At 42.2% G+C, this 24,137-nt stretch overlaps 1 protein-coding gene and 1 long non-coding RNA gene across 4 annotated transcripts in view; one reads left to right on the top strand and one right to left on the bottom strand.

Annotated features, from left to right (window-relative positions):
- Window positions 1-24,137, bottom strand: part of FAM78B (family with sequence similarity 78 member B) — a 310,016-nt gene that overhangs the window by 253,398 nt on the left and 32,481 nt on the right. The gene's annotated exons all lie outside the window — the stretch shown is intronic.
- On the top strand, window positions 14,756-22,781 carry LOC140846176 (uncharacterized). Its single transcript, XR_012125090.1, has 3 exons — window positions 14,756-15,070; window positions 22,241-22,295; window positions 22,517-22,781. It is a non-coding gene; the product is annotated as an uncharacterized lncRNA (long non-coding RNA).

Here is a 24,137-nt window from a genome sequence, read left to right as displayed (position 1 = left end):
GACCAAAAATTCAGCTTAGCTACCAAGACATGGCCAACATTTCCTCTGGGACATGCCCAGTGAATTCCCATCATCGCCCTGAGCTGCGTGGTGCCCGCTTCACTTCACTGGAGTCAGATGTCTGACTTTGCATGACTGCCAGGCCCTCGGACGGAGCATGTTCGTTTCGTATGACCCACTTCACAGTGATCTTTGTAATCACATGATCTCCTTAAGCCTTTCTCAGATACATCACGGTACGTGGATGACCCGGAAAGGTGTGCAAGTGCTACGTTAACCAACGCTGACTGACAGTTAAGACACTACTTGGCAATCAAGAGTAACTTGCTACCGTGAGTTTTGAGAGAAAGGAGTTGTCAGAAGAATCTAATCCTGTCAAGAACCCCCCACCAAGCTCTGCCGCTGGGAGGAGGTGATTCCACCAGGTGAGTCCAGCTATTTTAAGTCCCAGGCCCTCTGATCTGGGGATCCACTTTCTGTCTTCTGTTGTTCTTATGCCTCTAAATTTCCTCTTCTCCTCCTAATGTTAAGCTGCTGAGTTCTCAACGTTTCCCTGTAATAACTTCACCTACTGCCCCCTGTTCCATTCCGGTGTATCAACCTGGCAACGTCCCTCTGATTTCCTACTGTTTTCCTTGTTTCAATATTTTGTTGACCAGGGATTGTTCCTGACTCACTTAAACACAGTAATTCAAAGCAAAGGACCCAAGCTTTTGCTCTTGACATTTTTGTTTAAGGTCAAAACACTGATTCTTGTACATAAAGAAAAGAAAAAGATATATTTTATTTTGGTTTTTAAATAAAATAATTGAATCTGTCCCATGCAATATGCTTACCATTACATGAGGTAAACTCTATTTAAATCGTGAAATTATTTTGTATGCTTAATTTTGAAAAAATTTTCTCCTCCTCACATTACCATTATCTTAAAAATATCCAACTAATATGATTCCTTTGCACCTTTATAAATTTAGGCATTGCAAATTATTAACCAAGTAATAAAGGAGTCAGTGGAAAAGTCAGTGGGGAGGAAATCTGTCCAGGGGTCCCTGCAGGGACCCTCATCACACTGCCGGTGACTATGGTACAGGGGTTGCAGCTAATGGGAGTACTCGATACACTGAGGGCCTCTCCAAAGGACAAACCAAACATTATTAACTTAAATATAATGGCCTTTGAGGACATTATGCTAAGTGAAGTCAGTCAGAGAACCACAAATACTGTGATGTCACTTATCTGTGGAATCTTAAAAAAAAATTAAGCTCAAAGATACCGAGAACAGATTGGTGGTTGACAAAGGCGAGGAGTAGGGGCAAGCGAAATGGGTGAAGAGGGGGTCAAAAGCTACGAATTTCCAGTTAAAAAATAAATATGCCATGGGGATGTAATGTACAGCATGATGACTGTAGTTAATAAAACTGTAGTGCGTATCTGAAAGTTGCTAAGAGACGCTATCTTTAATGTTTTCATCACATTGTTACCAGTGGAAATGTTACTGTTCTTCCCAGGATCGTGTCTTGGAGGCGATGAAGAATGAAGCCAGCAAACAAGAGTACAGAGCAACAAGCAAAGCTTTTAATGAGTGGAAAAAAGACGGTTCCACTGACTGGGAGGGGCCCGGGGGGAGGAAGTCGCTTGGACTGCAGGCGGGCTTTATATGCACCGTAAGGAGGAAGTTTACTTGGTTGCTTAGGACCTGTTGCTAGGGCCGGGCTGGGATCAGAAAACTCCCTCGCTTCTTAGGCTGGCCATTTCGGGGAGCGGTTTCTTATGTGTCCCACTTGGCTGGTTGACCACAGAGCCTGGCATGAGCATCCTGCCCGGCCGATCTTTACCTGGGCAACACGTCCTGTCCGGCCTACCCCAATGGCTACCTCCTGTCTCAACATGAAAGAAAATTTTTGTGACTATGTATAGTGACAGATGCTAGCTAGCCTATTATGGTGATCATTTCATAATTCATACAAATATCAAATCATGTTGTACACCTGAAACTAATATAATGTTTCTGCCTTTAATTTACTTCACATCAGTTATACCTCAATTTAAAAATAAGAGTTAACTCTAAAAAAACTAAAGTTACAATTGCTAGTTTTATCCAAGGAACGTACTAGTGAAAAATCTTTTCAGTAAACAGTTTTAGTACATTTTTCTTTGGCAAGATAAATAGCACTTATTTATACTTCTAAATTAAGGGGATGAACATTTAAAGAAAGGTTGTTGCACCAGAAATGTTGGAAGCATTGCATTTTATGTGTATTTCTTAGACAATGAAAATGCCTCAATCACTGAGATTATATTTGCTACTTTTTTTTCTCCCGCTTACACCTGTATTTTGTTCATTGGTTATCCCCTTGTTGGTACTTAGCCAATGGCCATGCTTCAGAAGGCACTCGATAAGCTTTGAACGAATGGGTCACAGAAAGAAGGAGGGTACTCCGAAGACACAGCGGGGTAGAGCAAACCTGCCCAGCCTACCCCTGGGGCGGGCACAGGACCAGTCCGTGGTCACCACCACGTCTCCGTGTTTGTCAATGGGATCAGAATGACTCCTAAAGAATGACCTCAAACACACCGCACATATAAGTCAAACGAAGCAAATATCATTAGCGGTGAGTGACAGCCAGAGAAGTAGCTCAGCTGTTAGATCCGTTACTGTTATTGATATAATACATGGGGTGTTGCGAGAAACATTACTTATTTCTCTTTAATCTTATTGGAAAACGACTGAGCTGCGCCCCTGATCCAACCCAGAGGATTATGTGCATTGTCTGCCAAGCAGTTTCCTCGGGCATCTTTATAATTGAGCTCCTGTTTCTGGAAGTAGGTGTGCCAAGGATTAGAACATTTTATCTGTATTTTTTCTTTTTTTCCAGACACTCAGAGAAACACATAAACCTTGGAGTCCATTCATTCATTTTGTGTTCTATAGCTTATCTTGATTCAGAAAATAATGCAGGTGATGGGTCCTATATCTACAATGGGAGTTTGGAGGGGAAACGTGATGATTAATTGCTAAGGTTAAGGAAAGAAATGAAAGAGTAAGCCACACCCACTCCGTCCTCCACCGCTGTCCTCCCCCAACCCCTCTGCTTTTTCCTTTTTCCATAGCACTTCTCATCTGCCAACATACTATCTACTTTCCTTATTTATCGTGTTGATTGATTATCGATCAGCCGTATCTCCCTGCTACAAGGTAAGTTCTGTAAGGGCAGGCACCTTGGTAATCTTCACTGACGTAGTTCAGGAGACCGAAACAACATGTGCTACTTACTCACATGCAATTTCATGGAATAATCTTGTAATGAAAGCTTTTAAAAATGTACATTGAGATTTTTATTTAACATAATATATGAGTTCTACAATCTGTGTGTACAAGCTAAGCAGTGTCAAACTCTTTCTGTAAATGACCAGACAATAAATATTTCCGGCTTCAAAAACCATTTTTTGCAACTGTCAACTCCGCTGTTGTAGTGCAAGAGCAGCCATAGATAATATGTGAAATAATAACAATAATAATAATAATAAGCGTGGTTGTACTCTAATACAACTTTATCTATGGATGTTGAAGCTTTTTCCACTTACTTTTTATATGTCATGAAATATTCTTTTTTTCCTATAAAATGTAAAGACCATTCTTGTGGGCTGGATTTGGTCCACAGGATAGATTGACAACCTCCAATATAAATCACCCTTCACAAGTCAAATTATATTGTAAATGGAAAAGGGAAGCCACTGGTGGATTTCCGAAGTCTATTAAGGGTAAGGGATTCTCATATATGATACCTGAGTGCCTCTCTGTGCCGACTGAACAAAAGAACTTGACAAATCTGCTGATAGCAACATTATTTTTTACCTCTAACAGGGCAGATGAAGAACTCACAGTCAGAATAGAAGTGTCAGCTCAGACTTTCTTACTAACTGGTTATTACCCATTATTATTATATTCATAACATTATTAATGTTATCTTCAATCGAGGTTTCTCGGCAATAATTGTTTTTAATACACATGCCCTTTTTGTTGAGGTTAGTTTAGTTGAACTGGAAGGACCTAATCTGTAACCCTGCAGCTCAGGGGAACTGCCTCAGACCACAGGATGCTGAGGACAAATGCCCAGGTGAGGACGGAGGTCCAGCCCCTACACGTTCCTCAGGGTCACCACAGATGGTATGCGCCCCCCCGCCTGCCTTCTGATACAACATGTGTGTCAGCTGAGATCCATATCACAAATACAATGAAACAATGTATTTCTTATATTAAGAACAAAAACAAATACAGTAAAAGCATAATCTTTTCTTCTTGCTCCCCAGCAGATGGTTTAACTCACTGACTCTCTTTGAAGATCAATAATCTGGCATATGATTCACTAACCACACTACACATAAAGCCAAAGTAATTCTCCATCCCAAACTTCCCTAATTAATTAGTATATGGCAGATGCACTTCCCTGCCTCCTGCCTCCCTTCCCTGGTCAGGGGTAGTGATTAAAGGCCTTCATCTGAAGGTTCATCCCCTCCCAGGTCCTCAGAGGGTCCTGATGGGATGAATGTGGGGGGTGGTGTCTGGACTATGTCATGTGTGCATCCTGGACTAGCTAGACGTAGGCCATCTGCACTCTCCCTGGTCCCACTGATACCCATATGCTGCCTCAGATCAATGATCTCACAGGCACCTTCACATCCTTGAATCCTGCTGCCCTGCAGTCTCTTCTAACGCCAATCATTCCAGAGCACAGCTTCAGATCCACATCTACTGCTTGCAGGATGCACACCCCAGAATACATATGTCTAGAAGTCAATGCATTGCCTTCCTTCCCCAGCTGAAGCTATTGCCCTTCACGGTCCCTTCTTCCCGGTAGGGCATAGGGCACCCTGCCATATACCTTTTCACAGCATATTATTTCTTTGTTTATGGGTCTGTATTTGCCGCCAACAGCAAGAACCTTGATGATACAGACGTTATGATACTCATGCTCCTACCGCAAGCCCAACTCGATGTGTCTCCAAACTGACAAGCGAACTGAATACAATGAGGAGGCCTTGATTTTCTGCTCAGTGATTCCGTTTCCCATAAGAGGTAGAAATTTGTCTAAATTTCATTCCACCTCCCTGGACTTAACATTCTGCTTTAGCACAAAGCCATGGGTGGGTCTTTTCTCTCTGTACCTCAGTCTCATCCCAAATAAATGTTCTACCTTCTAGAGACACTTTGTCACATGCCCAGCAGACCCTGACTCTTAGCTCTCTAGTGTTACCGATTTCCACCAGAAGTCAGACACAACCCCTAGAATATAAATAAGACTTTATTATAAATAAAGTAGTTTGCCTTTTCCTCACCAAATATTTGCTTGAACCAAAAAAGTAATACTATTTTGGATCTGTGGAATATTTCTTTAAGAAAACATAATAGTTTAAGCCAGTCTTTGTTGATGTAACCACCTATACATCAGCAGAATAACTGGCCAGTACACAGGTGCTTTTCTTTTGTGGCCCAGAAAAGCTCACTGGGAATTTAGCTTCAGTTGGGACCTCTTGTTTTTGAATGGTCCATTTGTACAGATATGTGGGTTAGCACAAAAGAAGGTATGAGGCACTGGTGCTACACATGTGTGCAAAGCGTGGGGAATGGACAAAAGACAGATTCCTGTTCTCTGTCTTACTGCCTTCAGTTTCCCAAACTGCTTTCTAAAAGTTATAACTTATCAACTTGTCCTTAGTTATTGTGCTATATAGGATAATTATGCAGATTAATAAATTACTCTTAAAAATCTAAAACAAACTCTGGCCAACTCACATTATAATATATTAATGATTCTCATTAAAGCCCCAACTTTCAACCAAAAGTCTTTTTGGGAAAGATATGGAGGAATTCATCCCTAGTTCCGCACTGTACTCTTCATCTATTAAATGGAATATTATACACTGAGCACAGTATTTTAGGAATAGACTTAAACTGGAACAGGTCAAAAAGAAAATAACAAATAGGGTAATGGGATTTAAAACCATGAGATATGAAGAACCATTAAGAAGATGAAACATTTCATCAAGAAAAGAAGAACTGATAATGGCTGTTTCAAACACTTTAGAATTGTCACACAAAGGCCCTGGTTCTGTGTCGCTGAAGAAGACAAAATGAGGACTGATGAGTAGACACTATAGGGAAATTGATTTCGCTCAAAGCGCAGAGATTATTCTAGTAATCCAAATATTTATCCAATCTTTAATTGTCCAAAAATGAACAGGGTGACTGGAAAGTGCCACAATCCCCCATTTCTAGACAGCTTTAAGGGATGTGTGGCCCTTATGCAAGGAGGTAATAAAGGATGGTAAGACGTGTGACAAGAGCTGATTGATGACATGTGCAGCCATGATTCTCTAACAAGAAGAGATTTCAGAGCCTTGGTAAAGGATAAGTGCCTCATTTTCCCCAGAGTCTGGACTTTCTGTGGTCTCCAAGAACTCAGTTTGGTCTTACGCACAACATGCAAGCAGCAGCTCAGATTTGATCAGTGAAACAGGAAATGCAAACACTTCCTGTGGTGAGCCACCACACATGCACATTATAGTCACAGAATTGATGCTGTAATAAATTGAAAATACCTGGTTATATATGTACATATAGATAGAGAAATTTTATATATATATATGACTACATCTGATATACATATGCATATGTCCATATATATCCATATTATGCCTAATGTATACATATGCATGCACATATGGGTTGAGAGACTTCTGGTTCTAACAATCTGGTAGAGTAAGCTGACACAGACAACTATTCAGCTCCTCCAATTACAGATAAATATAACAATAACAATGTAAAGTCGATTCACATAAATAATAGGAGATTCCTGGATTCAAAATGAAGAGAACTTAAAACCAGACCAGTAGGTTTCTGATCTGATATCAAGTTGGCCAGGGGAAATACTGAGCTAGAGAGACCACGGGTCATGGGCTCGAATTTGAAAACCCAGTGGAGTGTGGGGATTTCATAGCATGGACCCTGTGTAAAGCCAGGAACTGAGAGACCCACCCTCCTGTATGAGACGGCTCCACCGAGACGGGGAGAAGTGGCTGTGGTAACTAATTCAGAGGGACCAACACAGAGAGTCAAGGAAAATGGAGAAATAGAGGAAAATGCTCCAAACAAAAGAACAAGATAAAATTCTAGAAACAGAAATAAATGATGTACCTCATAAAGTAAACAAAATAATGGTCACAAAGATGTTCATCAAGGTCAGAACAATGCATGAATAGAGTGAGAGTTTCAACACAGAGAGGAAAATGTAAGTACCAAACAGAAGTCACAGAGGTGATTTATGAAGAATAACTGTACTGAAAAACTCAATAGAGGGGATCAAGAGCGACTGTATCAAGCAGAAAAAAAGAATCAGAGAACGTGAAGGCAGGGCAGTGGAATTCATCCAATCAGAAGAGCAAAAATAATAAGTGAGTGCAAAAAAATCAAAATCAAGATAGCTTAAGGGACTTATAGGACAACATAAAACAGACCAATATATACCTTATAGGAGTCTCAGAAAGAGAAGCGAGACAAGGACAGAAAGCTTATTCAAAGAAATAATGGCTACAAATTTTCCAAATCTGGGGAAAGTAACAGATCTAGGAAGTCCAGAAATTTCCAAACAAGATGAATCCAAAGAGACTCACACTGAGGCACATTATAATTAAATTGTCATTAATTATATTAATTAGATCATTAATAATTATCATATTCCTTCAAAAAGTATTCTAAAACAAACATAGAAAAATGGTAATATATGTGTTAAATCTGGCTGATGTGTAAAGAAATGTCTTATGTCAATGTTTCCCAATCAACTTTAGTTCAGGCACACATCAAGTGTACTGAAATGTTTATGGCACACAAATCTGTAACAGCCCAGCACACCCGTAGCCCACTGGCCACACCCCAGTGGCTCTCTGCATCACATTGGCAAACTGCTTTATATTATTTTCTACACTTTTCTGTATGTTTGAGTCATTGACAAGCCCTGATTTGGAAGAGAAGATACACTTCTCAGTGACCTCACTAGAAGATTCCCAATAAAACAGGTTAGGCAGAGGTGGGGTAACAATGATTTCTTCCTCCCCAGGAGAAAGTTAGCACCATAGGAGCTGTTAAACCTTGAAGCCCTCACAGCAGAAGTGACACTTCATGCGGGCTGAGTCTACACGGAAGCATGTCGCTCTGTTACTGTGTGACCGTGCAGAGAGCGTCAGGCAAAGAAGCAGAGAGGGACCTGGGGGCGCATTCCAGTGGTAGGGATCATGATGAATTGCCCAGGCCCTGGCCTGCAAAGACTTGAAGCCACTGTACCACTTTTACGTATTTCTAACTAACTTCTTAAATGGGGATTATTTCCCATAAGCAGACATAAAGTGGTTCGTCACGCGAATGGTGTGGGAAAACGAGTAGGAAGCCTACCAGCTTCTTCTTTTCGGAGGCACTAAATACTGACCAGCTCTTCTTACACATCAGAGGCCATCCCGTCCCATCACCGTTTGTCATCCTTCGCCTCTATTCTCTTTTGTTCTCTATCCTTTTAACACAGGTGGATGACATGGACTGTGTACATAAGGATCTCATCTCCTTGGAGAGGAGAGACACTTAAAAATATAAAAATAGAGATATATATTTTTTTAATGTAGTGAAATAAAACGTGCCTCTGGTACAGTGAGAGGAGGGAGTTGAGCAGGTGACCTTGGAGATCCTCCTAAGTCGGGGAGGGACCACGAAACTGAGTGGTGGTGGTAAGCTTGGACCAAAGAGAGGAAATCAGGATAGCGCGGCAGGTAGTTCTCAAAATACACCCTATTAAAGTATTTCCTTGACCACGAGAAGAAAACAAATCCTCCTATTTGCAACAACATGGATGGAGCTAGAGGGTATTATGCTCAGTGAAATAAGCCAGGCGGAGAAAGACAAGTGCCAAATGATTTCCCTCATTCGTGGAGCATAACAACGAAGCAAAACTGAAGGAACAAAACAGCAGCAACTCACAGACTCCAAGAAGGGACTAGTGGTTACCAAAGGGGAGGGGTGGAGGAGAGTGGGTGGGGAGGGAGGGAGAAGGGGACTGAGGGGCATTATGATTGGTACACATGGTGTGTGTGGTGGCTCATGGGGAAGACAGGGCAGCACAGAGAAGACAAGTCGTGACTCTGTGGCATCCTACCACACTGATGGACAGTGACTTCCATGGGGTATGGGGGGGACTTGATGATACGGGTGAATGTAGTAACCACATTGCTTTTCATGTGAAACCTTCATAAGAGTGTATATCAATGATACCTTAACAAACAAACAAATAAATGAATACTTTTTTTCCTTAAATACTTCTACTGAAATTAAACACTTCATTAGCAGGTTATTTTTTCAATATGAACCTTTAGCTTGATTCTGCCCTGTGAAACCAACCATGATTCTGGGTTAAAATAATGTTGACGGCATGCTAATTTCTCAACCATATCACACTTACTAAAGCCAAGTAATGAAAAAAAATGTACACAAGATTCCTCTCTGTGAACCATCACAGTAAGTAAACGGGAGCCGAGAGAGAGCACGGCGGACAGCCTTGAGTCTTGTTTCAGGCAGACAGAAGTGAGTTCTCTGCTACACCGAGAACATTAGGGTCAAATTTGCATTCTCTTCCCACTTAGGTTAGGGTCACTTTATATATTCAGAAACAAGGGTGTTTGCAAATGTTTTAGGGAAAAAAATGTTTATTGGTTTTAAGTGCATGATTATCTCTTTTTCTTCTATATTTGTATCCAAAAGTGTTGATCGTCAGGATGAAAAATGCAGCTATAAAGACGATGTGTGCCTTCGACAATGGGGGCGAGAAGGAAGCTCATAGGAATAGAAATTGTGCACTTTTTTTATATGACTTAGAATGTAAGCTTGGATATGGCCCACCAAAGACATGGAGAGAGTTTGAGCCATGGAGAAGGAGGGAAACAAAATCTGAGAAAATATGAGGATTCAGAGGAACAAGAAAAATTCCACTTGAAAGTATCCAAAAATTTAATAAATATGTGATGCCCTCTACTCTTACAACTTACAAAGCGCAGAGAAGAAATATACTAAATGAAAGCATTAAATTAGATGCTTGCAACAATAGAATGCTGAGTTTACATTAATTCTTGATAAAATCAGAATCTAGTACGTTGAATGAGCTCTTGTGCCTTGGAATTTTCTTCTGTTTACTTTAACATTTCTAGTTTTTTCAATTAGTTGTATGTTGAGATTTTTGCCATTGAAAGATTTTCATTGTACTGTTGGATGTCACAGGGTGTTGACTGAGAAAGGGATAACCTACTGTGTGATATCATTATAAAATGCATGTATACATAATCAGTAAAGATCAGAAGGATATCAGGATCGGAAGAATTCTGAAACAACCCTAGTGATCCAGGCCCTGATTGAAATTCCCTTCTCCGGAGTGTGGGCAGAGCCTGCCTATGATGGGGTATCACTTCCACAGTTAAGTTCCTTTATATGGTAAAAGGGATTTTGCAGATGTAATCAAGCCCCCTGGTCAGTGATTTTCAATTAATTAAAAGGAGGTCATCTAGGTGGGCCTGAGGATTTTGAAAGAGGGTGAGGCATCAGAGAGACAGAGCCTTGTGGATCTACAGCCAAAGCTCATCCACCTTATGATGGTTTTCTCACCTTTCTGTATTTCTCCTGGACTTACATATAATGCCAAGTTGCTTTTTGTTTCCTGCTATAAACAGGATGAAAGAAAGAAGAGAACCAATGAACTAATTTAGTAAACTCTGAGTATAAACTTGGAGATGAGAAGACAGGAGAACGTGGTAATCAATTTACTGTGTAGTCATTTTAAATATGTAGCATTTCAATTCTTGCTCTATCAGAATTTTCAAAGGGTTTGGTTATATATTTCGATAGCCCACAAAGTGGAACTATACCTTGACATTATTTATTGAATTAACAACATTGCTTATTTCCCAAAATATTTGTTATACTTTTCCTAGCCAATGCAAATGATTTAGTTTGAATGGCCTTTACAATGTACCAATTAGTGTTAAAATTTACTGCACTCGAATACCAGTGGGTGAATTGTAAATTCCATCAAATTAGACATGGTCTCTAAAAAGCTCATGGCGGTTTTTTAATCCAAATTGGAGGAGTCATGGGAAAGGATTGCACATTGACTAATTCAAATAAGCTATAAAGTCTTTAAATTGCTGTGGACTGACTTAGTTTTAAAGAAGACAGAGGGAGCAATGTATCTACTTTCATTGAGAAGCTGAAATTAAACTTGTGTTGCCTTCTTTCCAAAGGTTAGTTTATTATTTTTGCTTTATAATATGTATTGCTTTGCAGATACAGCCATTAATATATTTTATCTAATTATTTTATCTATTGCTATGATACAGTATTCTTATTGCCCAATTATGTTAGCAAGTACAAAAAAGGTAGGGAAATTTGGAAATTAATTTACTCACTCAAATTTCATTCTAAAGGCATTTACTGGGTGTCAGCTGAGCCTCCAATCTCAAAGGTGCTTATTACTCCGTTAAAACAAGACAGAAGTATTAGTAACAAAAAGATGTGCTAAATGCAATGATAGAGATCTCTACAAGGTACTGTGTGGCCTTAGGATGGGCTTAACTGAGAAGTTCGTGGAAGGTTTTACATAGGAGACAACCAGCAGAAAAAGGAGGATATTTTCTGCAGTGGACAAAGATGTGCAACAAAGAGTATTTAAAGCAAGAAAAGGCCGGGGTCAAAATAGTCACTACAAGCGCTTCAGCAAGCTGGAGGCACAGCCTAACGTGTCTTGGCTTTAGTAGTTAGAGTGTGGTGTCTTTACCTCTATCTGCCCTGCCCTCCTATCCATGGGAGCCTCGCGGTCACAGGCTATGTCACATTTTCATGGCTTCAGCAGCTGGTCCATAGTTGGGCATCAGTAAGTGTTAAACAAATAAATAAATGGTAAATAAACAAGCAAATAAGCAAGCTAAGGCTCAGAGATACTGAGTATTGATCTTTCATAATAATCCCTAAAATACAGCTTTTTTTTCCACTCAAACCACCTTTATTATCTCTGTTTTTAAAAAATTTTTATTATGATATAATAGGCACATAACATTGTCTGTTTATGATGTACACTCTGTTGATCTGATACATTTATATATTGCAATATGATTAATGACGGCAGTGTTAGCTAACAGCTCTATCATCTCATATAATTACCATTTCTTTTTTGTGGTGAGAACATTTAAGATCTAGTCTCTTAGTAACTTTACAAATGTGTTGTTAGAAGAAGTAGTAGTTCTGGAGATCTAATGCAGAGCATTAGATACCAGATTAATAATACCAGATTATATAGTTCAAAAATGCAGTTTTTAAAAAATTCCCCAGTTATTTCAGTTAGCTGTTATCAGGTCATTAAGGAGACAGAAATGTCAATATATTGAACTTTGCTCTCATAGGCTTTTCTGCAGAGTAATTAACAGTCACTGTGTCTATGTTCTCTGGTCTTACTTTCTCCTCAGACTTCTACAAGATGCTTCTACCCAGCACACACTAAGTCTTCTCTGGGCAGAGATCACCAACAACCACTAACTTGGCAAATCATGGACCCATTTCAATTCTTTTCTTACTGAATTCAGCATTACTAGACTGAGTGTGGTCCTCCATACACACTGTATTTTCGCACTTCTGTCTTCACTCATGTTCTCTCCACTTGTGTGGAATGGCACTTGCGTGCATGAGTGTGAGCGTGTGTGTGCACACACACACACACACCACCCTCCTTGGTCTCTTCAGGCTAACTCCTATTCACCCACCTTTTGTTCTAGCACATGTGTGTCCTGCATTATCACATTTATAACATAATCTAGTAATTACATGTTTGTGTTTCTTTCCCTAACTATACAGAAAACTTTTGGTGAGAAAATAATCCACTTTTGTGTATTTTTGTGTCCTTTATACCTATCATAGCCCTTAATAAATGATCAACATATTGGGATTCCCACTGCTGATAGGAATAATCAAAATGTAGCAGAGCAAATTGTAGGTCCTTTCAACAAGGTAATTTTTGTTTAAATGGAATGGATGGTAATAACAGCTCTCAATTCCTACCACTCAGCTGAGGCTCTATGGCCAAGAGGCGGACTGCAGGGGCTGGAGCTGGACCCAGTGGGTTGGGTGCCATTAAGTGAGGCTTAGATGAAGATGAGCAGCTCACGTGCTTTGAAAGAAACAATGATATTGTTGATCTTTGGAAATTTCAAGTACATTTGGATTTTATGCATGTAACTTTTAAAAACAGCTGTAATAATTTGGGTGGTTTCCTCAAATAGAACACAGGGTATACCACATTTGCAGAATAAATTAATGATTGCTTGCATTACTGATTGAGGAAATATGTAAGTCTGTCAATTTCAGATTTAGACAACAGATGTATGGGATTCTATTCTTGGTAGCTGAGATTCTAGGGAGACTGTGAAAAATGAAGGGATGGTGGCTGAGGATTCTTTCAACTGATTAGAGGGCATTGTGCCCAAGGTGAGGGATGCCACAGGGTTCTTTCCCTGACTTAGCCTGGGTATAGGGTGGCCAGGATGACGTTTTTCTTTCATGGTTTGTACTTCTATGTCATATATAAGTAACTATCTCAAGGTCTTAAAGATATTCTCCAATGTTTTCTTCTAGAACCTTTATGCATCACCTTAAATATTTAGGTCTATGACACATTCTGAATCACTCTTTGTATTCGGTGAGATACGGGGAACAAAAATTTTTTTTCACCATTAAAGATCCAGTGGATTCAATACTACATATTGAGAGACCATCCTGTCTTCTACTAAATTAAAAGTGGCTTTTTTGTAAATTAGGTGACTGTTTATGTGTGTATTTATTTCTTAAATTTATTCCACTGGTCTGTTCCTGATTCATCTTCGTCTCTCTGCATGCTGATTTCATGGATATATGACGTTATTTCTCTGATATTTTAGGCTTCGGTTTACTAGAAATTAAAAATGCTTTTTCTAAAAGTTTATTTGCAAACAACACTTTTATTTTAAAGAAGTAACTAAAATAGTGCAATCGGTTCCAGAGGTTTCAGTGAATTACTCTAAACTTTAGTACTTAGAAATGAGCAACCCTGAGACCATGTTAAGACTGAGGCTATGCTGGTATGTACCCAGTGCCAGGACAGGCTGGCTGCCCCATCATCTTACTGGGCTCTCAGAGCAGCCTTCACCCGCTGGCAGGTATCTGCCTCCCCAGTGGGATTTGGGGGAGCCAGAGGGTTCTCTGTCCCCAGAGGCCTTCTCCTCCCACTGACTGTGTGAAATCCCCCCAAGACTCAGCCTGTTATTTAGCAGGAGTGTTCTCTCTGTTAAAAATCAACGCCACAGTGGGATGAGACTGTGGAATCTTAGCGGCGCGAGGGTCTAACCAGCCTGCGGGTAGCAGTAGGAAGAATGAACAGCTTTGTGGGGGCAAGACAGAGGCTCAGAGCTGGCTAGAAAACATCGATCACACACGCTAAAAGCATCCCAGAGAAACCTAAGTACTCACTGAGTCACTTGAAGACAAACTTTTACCCACACAGCAACACTGAAGCTCTCTGCTTCTCTCTCCCAGGAGCTTAAACGACGCGGTAGCTGCTTTGCCCCACTGTTCAGAACACCACACAGCCCACATCATTCTGACACTGTTACATCACCAATCCTCAGAGCCTGGGAAACAGGGGGAAAAGGGACTGTGCAGGTGTGGTCAAGGTAGGGATCCTGAGATGGGGAGAGTGTCCTGGACCCCAACGACGGGGCCCCTGCAATCACGATGGTCCTCGTAAAGGAAGAGGGAGGCAGGGGGCAGACCAAGGCCAGCAGAGGCTGAGAAACGCATCGCGGGCTTTGAAGGGGGAAGAGGGACACCAGTCAGGGGATGCAGGCAGCCTGCAGAAGCCACAAGCAAGAAGGCAGATGTCTCCTGGAGGCTCCGAAAGGAATGCGGCCCCTCGAACACCTAGGTTTTGGCCCAGGGAGATTTGGCATCCAGAGCTATCAGGTAATAAATTTGTATTACTAAAGTCACCACATTTGTGGTAATTTTTTACAGCATAATAGGAAACTATACTTTCTCAGTATAGAAAGAAAAAGAGTAAGACAGTTGGTTTAAAAACATTGCCCAAGTATGTAATGGTTATAGTGACTTTAAAGAATGTGCTTTAATTTTTGAAATAAAGCCTTCAAATTCGTAAGTTTTGTCAACGTTGCTTTATAATTATTATCCCACTGGTCAGTAAAGCTCACACTGAAGTAATACGGTAGTACTTTTTCCTCTAGATAGGTAAATTTAGTATAGCAAATCATGAAGCTTTTTTTTTAACATTATCTGGCTTAATCATATAGTGTATAAAAAGTGAGGGGTTGGCATTAACCTACTTTTTGAATAAGTGAATGAACAACTTTGTGGGGGAAAGACAGAGGCTTAGAGCTGGCCAGAAAACAGCTAAAGGCAGAATCTTGGACCTTGCTCCCAACCCTGTCTAGGTCACACACCACCTGCTACACTTCTCCACTGTCCACTGGCAGGCTTCCCTACTCTTTCAAGAACCTGCATTTGCTGCTCTTCCACAATCCTCTTAAACAGCTCTGTAACTTCAATTTATAGAAGGTTTGCACAGTCATTTAATTACTTTTAAATCATTGCTCCGTGTACAAAACAGGTGGGTATATATGCAACTCTTACCCTTAATAGTGCCCATTTAAAGATAAAGTATACAAAAGCAACTTAGGAATGTTGACTGCTTTTGTAAGTTGTATGTGCTTCCAGAGCAAGGTGTGGTCGAATGAATCCTCATTCGTGAATGCTAATTCTGTAATAGCACAAAGTGTGTTTCAAGAACAAGGTGTTTCCAGAAGCTTAGTGCGTGCATGTTAGCTGTTTTGTCACAGCACAGGCCCTGTGGGAACTGGGTGTGCCTTGTTGAGCTCGCCCGTGTCAGGGAGCATTTTCCTCACACACCCATCTCCTGGGGAGATCCCCTCACTGACCCCTTTCCTCATGATGCTCCAGCCCCTCCCCAGATGATCCCATAGAATCTCCAGCTGCAACCAGATGATTTCCAAGGCTTCATCTTTACACAAAGGCTTCTCTCGGGAGCTACAATTTTGCATTTACACCTGCCTTCTGGAAAGTTCCACAAGCACCTCACATTTCTAACACTGAACTCAGTTTACTTCCACTAAAACACGCTCTTCTCCCACATTCCCTTTCCTTAGCAGTGGCCCAGGTCGAATTCCGGAGGTCCCATCACGTCCCTCTGTCTCCATCATGGGCTCTGCGTCTTCAGCACCTGTTGATTTTTCCTTCCCCACGTCTCGTCTCTAAGGTCTGTCCCCTCCTTTCCAAGTGCACTGCCGCTGTTTGGGTTAGCTGTTCGTTGTTCATCTTGACTATTACAGTACCCTCCTTTCTCACACTCCTGCCGTCTGTCCAGAGCTTCTCTCTAATCCACCCTGCAGTCCGATGCTGTGTTTAGATCTGAAGGGCAAACCTCATCTTCTTTCTCCAGTGCTACCGCCTCACCCACAGGAGAGAGTGCCCCCCGGAACTGTCTCACCCACTCCTCTAGCCCTGCCCCCAAACACGCCTAAGTTCACCATTCTCCTCTGCTTTCCACCTCTTTGTACAGGCTACCCCGTTGGGAAAACCCTCTTTCCCTTTTCCTGCCCAGCAAGTTGCTACTCACCCCTCAAAACTTGGCTAAAATTCCATCTCCTTTAAGAATTCTTTCCTGACCTGTACTTCCCTATTCCAGTGAGAATTAGAGAAGTGGTATGTGATTATGAAAAAGAAAAAATAGAGAAAAGATTTCAAAAGCCTAGCTACTCACTGCTGTGTTCTGTGTGCAGTGAGAGTGACTGAAACAGTGGTTTGTCGGCTCCTTATGCTTTTGCCAATGTTTTCTGGGGTCTTGCCCTTACCAACTACAGCCTACACCAGGAAGCTGATAGGATGTGCCTGGCTGGGCTCACTCCTGCTGCGCCGTAGACCCCGCGGTGATACTGAGAATTTGGCAGACGTGTTTTTTTATGCACCAGAATAACTCATCAGTGAGACCAGTGTTTCAGAAAAGAACGTGCAAAGGTACAGAGAAGATAAGTAAGAGCTGAGCTCTCTCTGCAGGAGAGCAGCACGGGAGGAAAACCTTGGGTCCTTTGTAAAACATTCGTACCAGAAAATTGCAAGACTGTGTCCACTCGGCACTGGATTTCTATTTAATTTGTTTCATAAATTCAATGTTTAAATAACTCAGCCCCCTACGAGCTATGCCTTGGTTAATTACTAGTAACTATTCCATGGAACCCTCCAGATTTCCAAACTGGGTCTGCTTAGATTAGGAGAGAACTACAAGGGGGGGAGCGCAAGCCCGTGCTGACGCTCTGGGGTGGCACCACATACCTTCACCCACCGCACATCAGGGGCCCCCCTCCGGCTCTCTACAGCCTCTAGGAGCAACTTTGATTGGAAGCAAGAGGTGTCTGATAATGTCTTAAGGACTGCAGTTTGGTCTGGTTTTCCCAGTAAAACCTAAGTTATTACATTTACATGGGAAAGGAGTTCTTTTGAATAAAAAAGTAAACACATTGTGTTATTTATTTGTCATGTGTGTTATTAACAGGCTATACGGCTCTTACAGTGGGCTTCTCAACTCGAGATCTGCCAGAATCTCCTGCGATACTTTTTCCAACTATAGGACTTTCCCATCACCTTTACTCCTCAGGAAATGTTGATGTATCTAGACATCCTCTCAATAAAGGGTCCATATTACTGATGGGTCAATTTCAAGAGTGAGGGTGTTAGTAGAAAGAGCACCAAGAAAAAAGGTAAAACAAGGATTATTATGGGTAAACCAGGCCTTGTGTTACTTATCTTTAAGCCCCTTTCTAACTCCAAGGCAGCAGTTATATATTAGGACACAGTGGGGGACACTGCTGAGAGCAGTCTAGCAAAGACAGAAGACAGTGCCTCCTGTAACAGAGTCACCTGGCACCCTAGCAACCCGACCTGCTCCTGTCCAGGACAAAGTCAACGACGGCATGACCACACGGCACATGGATCGAGGAGATGGGACCCGCCCTCAAAGATTCTAGGCTGGATAACCCTTCCTGCGAGGCCTCAGACGTGGTGGTTAGCAAGCTGAGTCTATTTTTTTGCCTTCTACCTCCCTCTCCCTAAACTCCACTACCCTGGTTTCAACTATTCTTTATGAACAGCAACAATCTATCCTGGAATTTCTAAGATTCCTTGATTCTAAATAGTCTGTCCCAGGTTGAGATATGATTTGAATAAATGCCAATCTTGATTTCAGGAAATACAGCAATTATAATCTGAGCACTTACCATATTTTCCATGTATATAGCTATTTCTACACGCATCTTGGCTTCTCTAGTGCAAACTAAATTCTTTGGTAATAGAATCCAACCTTCCTCATGATATTACTGCCTTTGTGTCTGGCAACAGCTTCACCTTATGATTGTTTAATATACATTTGTCAAATCAAAATTTAATACAGACATGAAATTAGGGATGGAGACATCAGGAACTAGGGACAATGAAATGCAAGACTATGTGAAATCAGGCAGAGAGCCCACTAAAACTTGGAATGGAATTTAATAGATTTTGCATTTCCCCCAACACCCCACCACCAACTGTTAGGTTTCCAGAGGATTTTTTTCTTTTTTGTGTGCATAGTGAAATTTTCTAACTACTTAGTAAACATCGGCTACTGCCTCCGGAGAGGGTATTATGTCCCTGCACTGCGTTAGAAGACACGCTTGTGTGCTCATGAGCATCAATAACACGAATAATTAATGAAGCGCCAAGTGATTGCAAAGGGAACAAAGCAGTAGAACTTTTTGGCTGGAAACAGCTTTCAAAAAGCAAGAAAATGTTTTTTTGTAATAGAAAATCTGGAAACAATCTAAAGTGTACAATAGTAAATGACACAAGAGAAGTCTGCAGCCGTTAAAATTCATTAATTCATTAAAAAAGAATTTCCTCAGAGCCTCCATGTACATGGAACTACTTTCACAAAATGTTATATGATAAGGCAGGTCCATAAACAGTGAACCTAAATTACCTATGTGGTGAGAAAGATGAAGCCCCCAAACTGTGCATGGTGGGTAATCTCTGGGTTGACAGCACGAGCACTTTTTACTTATTTGGTTTTTGGGTTTGCATATTTTATGATTTAAGAATGAAAGGATTACTAGGCCCACTGTTAACCGTACATAAGCTATAATAATTGTATGTGAGCAGGTGATGTTCTAGATAATAAGTGGATGTGAAATTGAAGACAGTATGAGTTTTGGTTTAGTCTAAGGTTAAATGACTTATTTATCCTTTGAAACAAGCATAGCATCTTTATTTACTAAAAGAAAACTTCCCTGAAGTTTTATTGGAAATGGGGATGTGAATCAAATTCTTCCAACACTTTTTCTGTTCCAAAGGGAGTTAAGCAAGGCGGAAGTAGCATGTGAATCCTGGGACAGGCTGAGAGATACTCTGCAGTCCTTGGGTCTCCGGATGTCTCCCAGTACAGGGCAGGCAAGGTACCCATGGCATCTGAAGATCCAGGGCTAGATGCGGGCTCTAGGGTCTATCGTTTCTGGACGAGTAGCGATCAGACTCCATTAGGAAGCCCCAGAAAAATATACGCCATCAGAAGGAAATTGCTGAGAACAGCTCAATCAACTCCAAAAAGACCCCCTCGCATGAACACACCCTTCTGCACGAATGACCCTCCACCCGCTCTTGCTCCTGGGACAACACCCAGCAGGGCAGGCATCCCATGAAGCCCAACAAACTCCTGACTCGCCGATTCCCACTGGGCAGGCCCACGCCTCGGGGGAGTAAGTGAGTAAGAAGACGTATTATAGGCTTAGCATTTGTGACATGTGGCTTTCCTAGGGTTTTCAAAGAAGTCTATTTCCAAATAATGATACTTGTAATGTGAAACGATTTGAAACATGAACTACTTACTCTCTACAATGTCCTTTAGATGCCAGGAAGCATTAACACCCCTTCATGCCTCGGGCCCACAGTGATCAGGCATTTAGAACCAAGAACACCCAGGACAGATCATGCGGCCTGAATCACACAGCTGCGCTGGCAGCACCTCCAAAGCTCTGACGGAAATCCGCGTCAGTGGGGAACTCCGGCGCTGCAGGGGACGGGGGCACCAGCTGTTTTACCCTGGCCGCCGCCAGGCAGCTCCACACCCAGCCGATGACACCTCAGTGAGAGGCGATCAGAGGTTCCCAGTTTTCCCAGTTTATTGGAATTCAAGTGGGTATTACTGTGAGTGGCTTGTAGCTCGGTACCCCAGCTGGATACAACTCAAAGCTTGAATAGTTCTTTATATTTTCAGAAAATCCTTCCCTTAGCTGGTCAAGGCATTCTGTAAATTAGCAGACAAAGCCAGCTGCAGCATGAACCTACCCCGAGCGCCACCGCTTCAGCGCGGCGCTAGCAGGATTCTCCATTTCTGCAGTCTCATCTTTTCATTTATTCATTCAGCGGTACAATAAGTATTTCCTGAGCTCCAGGCGCTGTCCTAGGCACTAGGAAACAAGAAAACCCAAGCCTCTGCCCTTGTGGAGCTACACAGTCTAGGGGGAAACAGACAGATACACACGATGCCAAGGAGACAAAAGACCAGGAAGAGAAGTAAACAAGGGAAGGGAATAGAAGGTGACCCTGCAGCGGGCGGGAGGGGCTGCACCTGAGACAGAAAGGTCAGGGACTGACTGGGGGAGGAGGCGCGCTTCAGCGAGGTCGTTCATGACTGCTGAGCACCTTGGCATCTTGTCTTTCTCGTTCTTTTTGGTGCAAATATCCACTTTTTCTGCGAAAATTGGAACATATAAAACCACTGTTGCAAACTTCTGTAATTTATTTCAGTAATCCATCAGTTGAGATTTAGTCTGTTCCAACATACTGGAATTTATAAAAATAATTGACCAAAAATTAGCATATATATTGGTAAGTAAGAAAGACTCTAAATAACTAAAAAGCTAAAGGCTGGAAAACATGTCGATGGTACATCAAACATCATTGTCACGTTGACCAGCTCTCTCTCAGCCAGTCACGACACGTCCATTCAGATCACTCCTTTACAACAACCGGGTTCTCCCCGCTGTGCCCCCACGCCTGTCAGCACCACCGTCACCTCTGTAATTGATCATTACCTGAGACAACCTATGAGTCAGTCCAACACACAAGAAGTAATTCAAGGTCTGCTGTCCTCAGCACTGGGAATCAAACTGATTCCCAATGTCTCCTGAGCAGGAAACATCATCTGGCTCCCCTCCTTCAATAGACAAATCCCTTACTGATCACAAAATACACCTGGAAGCTTCCTGACCCTATGGCATTCCACCTCTACCTAACTGCTGCCTGCATGTAGATCCATCCCACGTTCCATCCACTCTCTGCCATGGCCATTATTGCTCATCTGCACCCCAGCCTTGAAAACTTGAGCAGGTGAATTATCACTTGGCATCAGAAGCAGTGAATCCCCATGGGAATCCAGTCCGCTCCATTAGTTAGTACAATGGGGAGGGTAGGAGCTCAAAGAGGAGTCCTGGAGCCTGGCACTGCGTCCCCCCTTAATGGATCAGGGCTTTTTGGGGAGGCTGGGCTCTGCAGGCCTAAAGGAAGAGGGGTGCTTCCTGCTCATGTCTCTAAGGGATGCTCCGCTCACTAGGCTGTGTTCCGAGCGCTCCGCCTCCCATGTCCCCGCTTCTCAGTCCTTGCTTCTCTCTGGATCCTGCGGTCCTTCTTCACAGCCCCTGCCCGCCCCTGTGGGTGCCTTCAGGCCCTTCCTGGTTGTTTCGGACCTTAGCTTTCCAGCAGGTTTAGTCTGTTCACTCCCCGTTCCTCCCTCTGCAGCTCCCACCCTAGACCCCCGACCACCACCACCACCAAAAACAAAGCAAAACCTCATAAAACACAGAATCTGGAATCTTTTCAGGTCAAGACGGACATCCCCAAGTTCAATGAAATACACAGGCCTTTTCAAAGTTGAAAACCAATGTATAAATAACATAAACCAGAATATAAATATTTGACTTAAACTTATCTGAGAAACTATCTCTGTAGGTGGGCTGAATATAAATTGTCGTATTCAAGTGATTTGGATAAAAGCCTGTTCCCTTCTTTTCCCAGATCGGGGATGTCTGCGAATGGTGGAACTGCAGAATTCGTGCAAGCTGGAAGAGAGGTGGGGGGAGAGAAACGGGGAGGCGGCAGGTGGGCGCGGGAGGAATCCTCCCAGAAACGTGCTTTGGTTACAAGAGGGGCACACCACCTCCACCTGGTGGCGGCACTGTGACTCACGGAGGCAGTTCCACAAGGCTACAAAGTCCCTTTTGCAGCTGTCATCGCAAAATTAAGATTATGAAATGTGCCCTATTAATGCAGTCTCATTTGATCTCTTTCAAGACAAATCCAGGGCAGATGAGTAACAACGAAACACACAGACAAAACGGGGGCAGGAAAGAACAGACTTAGAACTAAACTCCTTCCTCAGACTAACTTCCGCCTCTTCCACTGCGTTCAGCTGGATGCGAAGGCAGAACTCTGAGGAACCCGAGGGAAAAGCAGACCCCACGGTGGACTAAAACGGTACCCTGAGGCAGAGCAAACATCCATGCGGGGGTCCCCATAAACCCTCACAGGAGACAGGTGATTATATGGACTGCACAGAAACCAGTAAATAAATTACCTAATTTCCAAGGAGAGTCAATTAATTTTTACTAGGTACTCTCAGTCCCATTTGTGTGTGTGTGTGTGTGTGTGTGTGTGTGTGTGTGTGTGTGTGTGTGTGTGCGCGCGCTGAGGTCACTGGGACTTGGGCCTAGACTCCCTGCCTGGGGCTTGACCAGCTCAGCACTGGAGGTCCCAGCGAGTCAGAATGGCAGTGACTAGCCGATGCTGGTCTCCCCAGGTCAGGGCGGGAGGTAACTTACAGGAGGGCTGCGGGAAGCAGGGAGCCCTTGTGCAAACAGATACGTAAAGCGCAAAGTCAGTGCAGGTGTCAGACGGGGAGCCCTGGGGGCCCGGGGGACTGGGGCGATGATGCCTCCAGCCTTACCAGTTCACAGTTTGGTGTTAATATGATCAAAACCATGGAGCCGAGAAAAGTCCACGCCGAGGGCCTCTCTGGGGCACTGACGCTATTTTCACCACACAATCCATCGGTCAATCTCTAAAGAATGTATATTTCTCCAGAAGAATTTACATGCTGGTCTTTAAAAAATCAATAAAAACATATTTGAGATCATCTGGGTGCCCAATAACCAAATTTTTTTCATGACTACATGGGTGCCCCCAGGAACAGGTTTTTCATTGTCCAGAACAACTGAAGAAAATTTAATGTGTAAGTGATGAGCAACTAAGGGAAGGCTAACCAAAGTTTCTATGGTGGTTCAAAGAGAAAAGGGAAAAAAAAGAGAGAGAAAACATTCGACTGTCACACAGCAGTGGTATCATCCTGCCGAAAGCCCTGCAGTGAGTGGTTCATACCATGTTCATATTGGAGGCTTTAGCTTCATTGAAGTGACAACTATAAGGTGAAATTAACGTTATAGTTTTGTTTCTATATATTTTTTTAATTTGTTTTGCTCCTAGAACAATGTAAGATCTGTTAATATGAGAGATTTATGTCTGGCTTTAATGTGTGTCCATTCAAAGTAACCACATTGTTAAAATAATGTCAGTCAACAATATAGAAACTCAAGAATTATTTTTCAGCTAAAAGAAGCCTACCAAGGTTATTTACTGAAGCGTTGTTTATAATTCAAAAGATGAGAAACTCAAATTCCAAATATCTATCTATAGGATACCTGGTACATAAATACGGTACAGCCACAAAGTGGAATACAATACGACTGGCAGGAAAAGCCTACAGTAACCTCCCATGTGCCGATACAGAGAAATCTAGGATATTCATGAAGTAGAAAAAAAGTACAGAACAGTGTAAATAATACACTGCCTTACGGGTAAGAAAGGGGTCAGGATAAGAATCGACCTTTACATGTGTTTGCATTTATATTTTTTTAAA

The sequence above is a fragment of the Manis javanica genome, chromosome 14, assembly GCF_040802235.1.
Source record: "Manis javanica isolate MJ-LG chromosome 14, MJ_LKY, whole genome shotgun sequence".
Lineage (NCBI taxonomy): Eukaryota > Metazoa > Chordata > Mammalia > Pholidota > Manidae > Manis > Manis javanica.
This window is presented reverse-complemented; position numbering and strand designations above follow the sequence as displayed.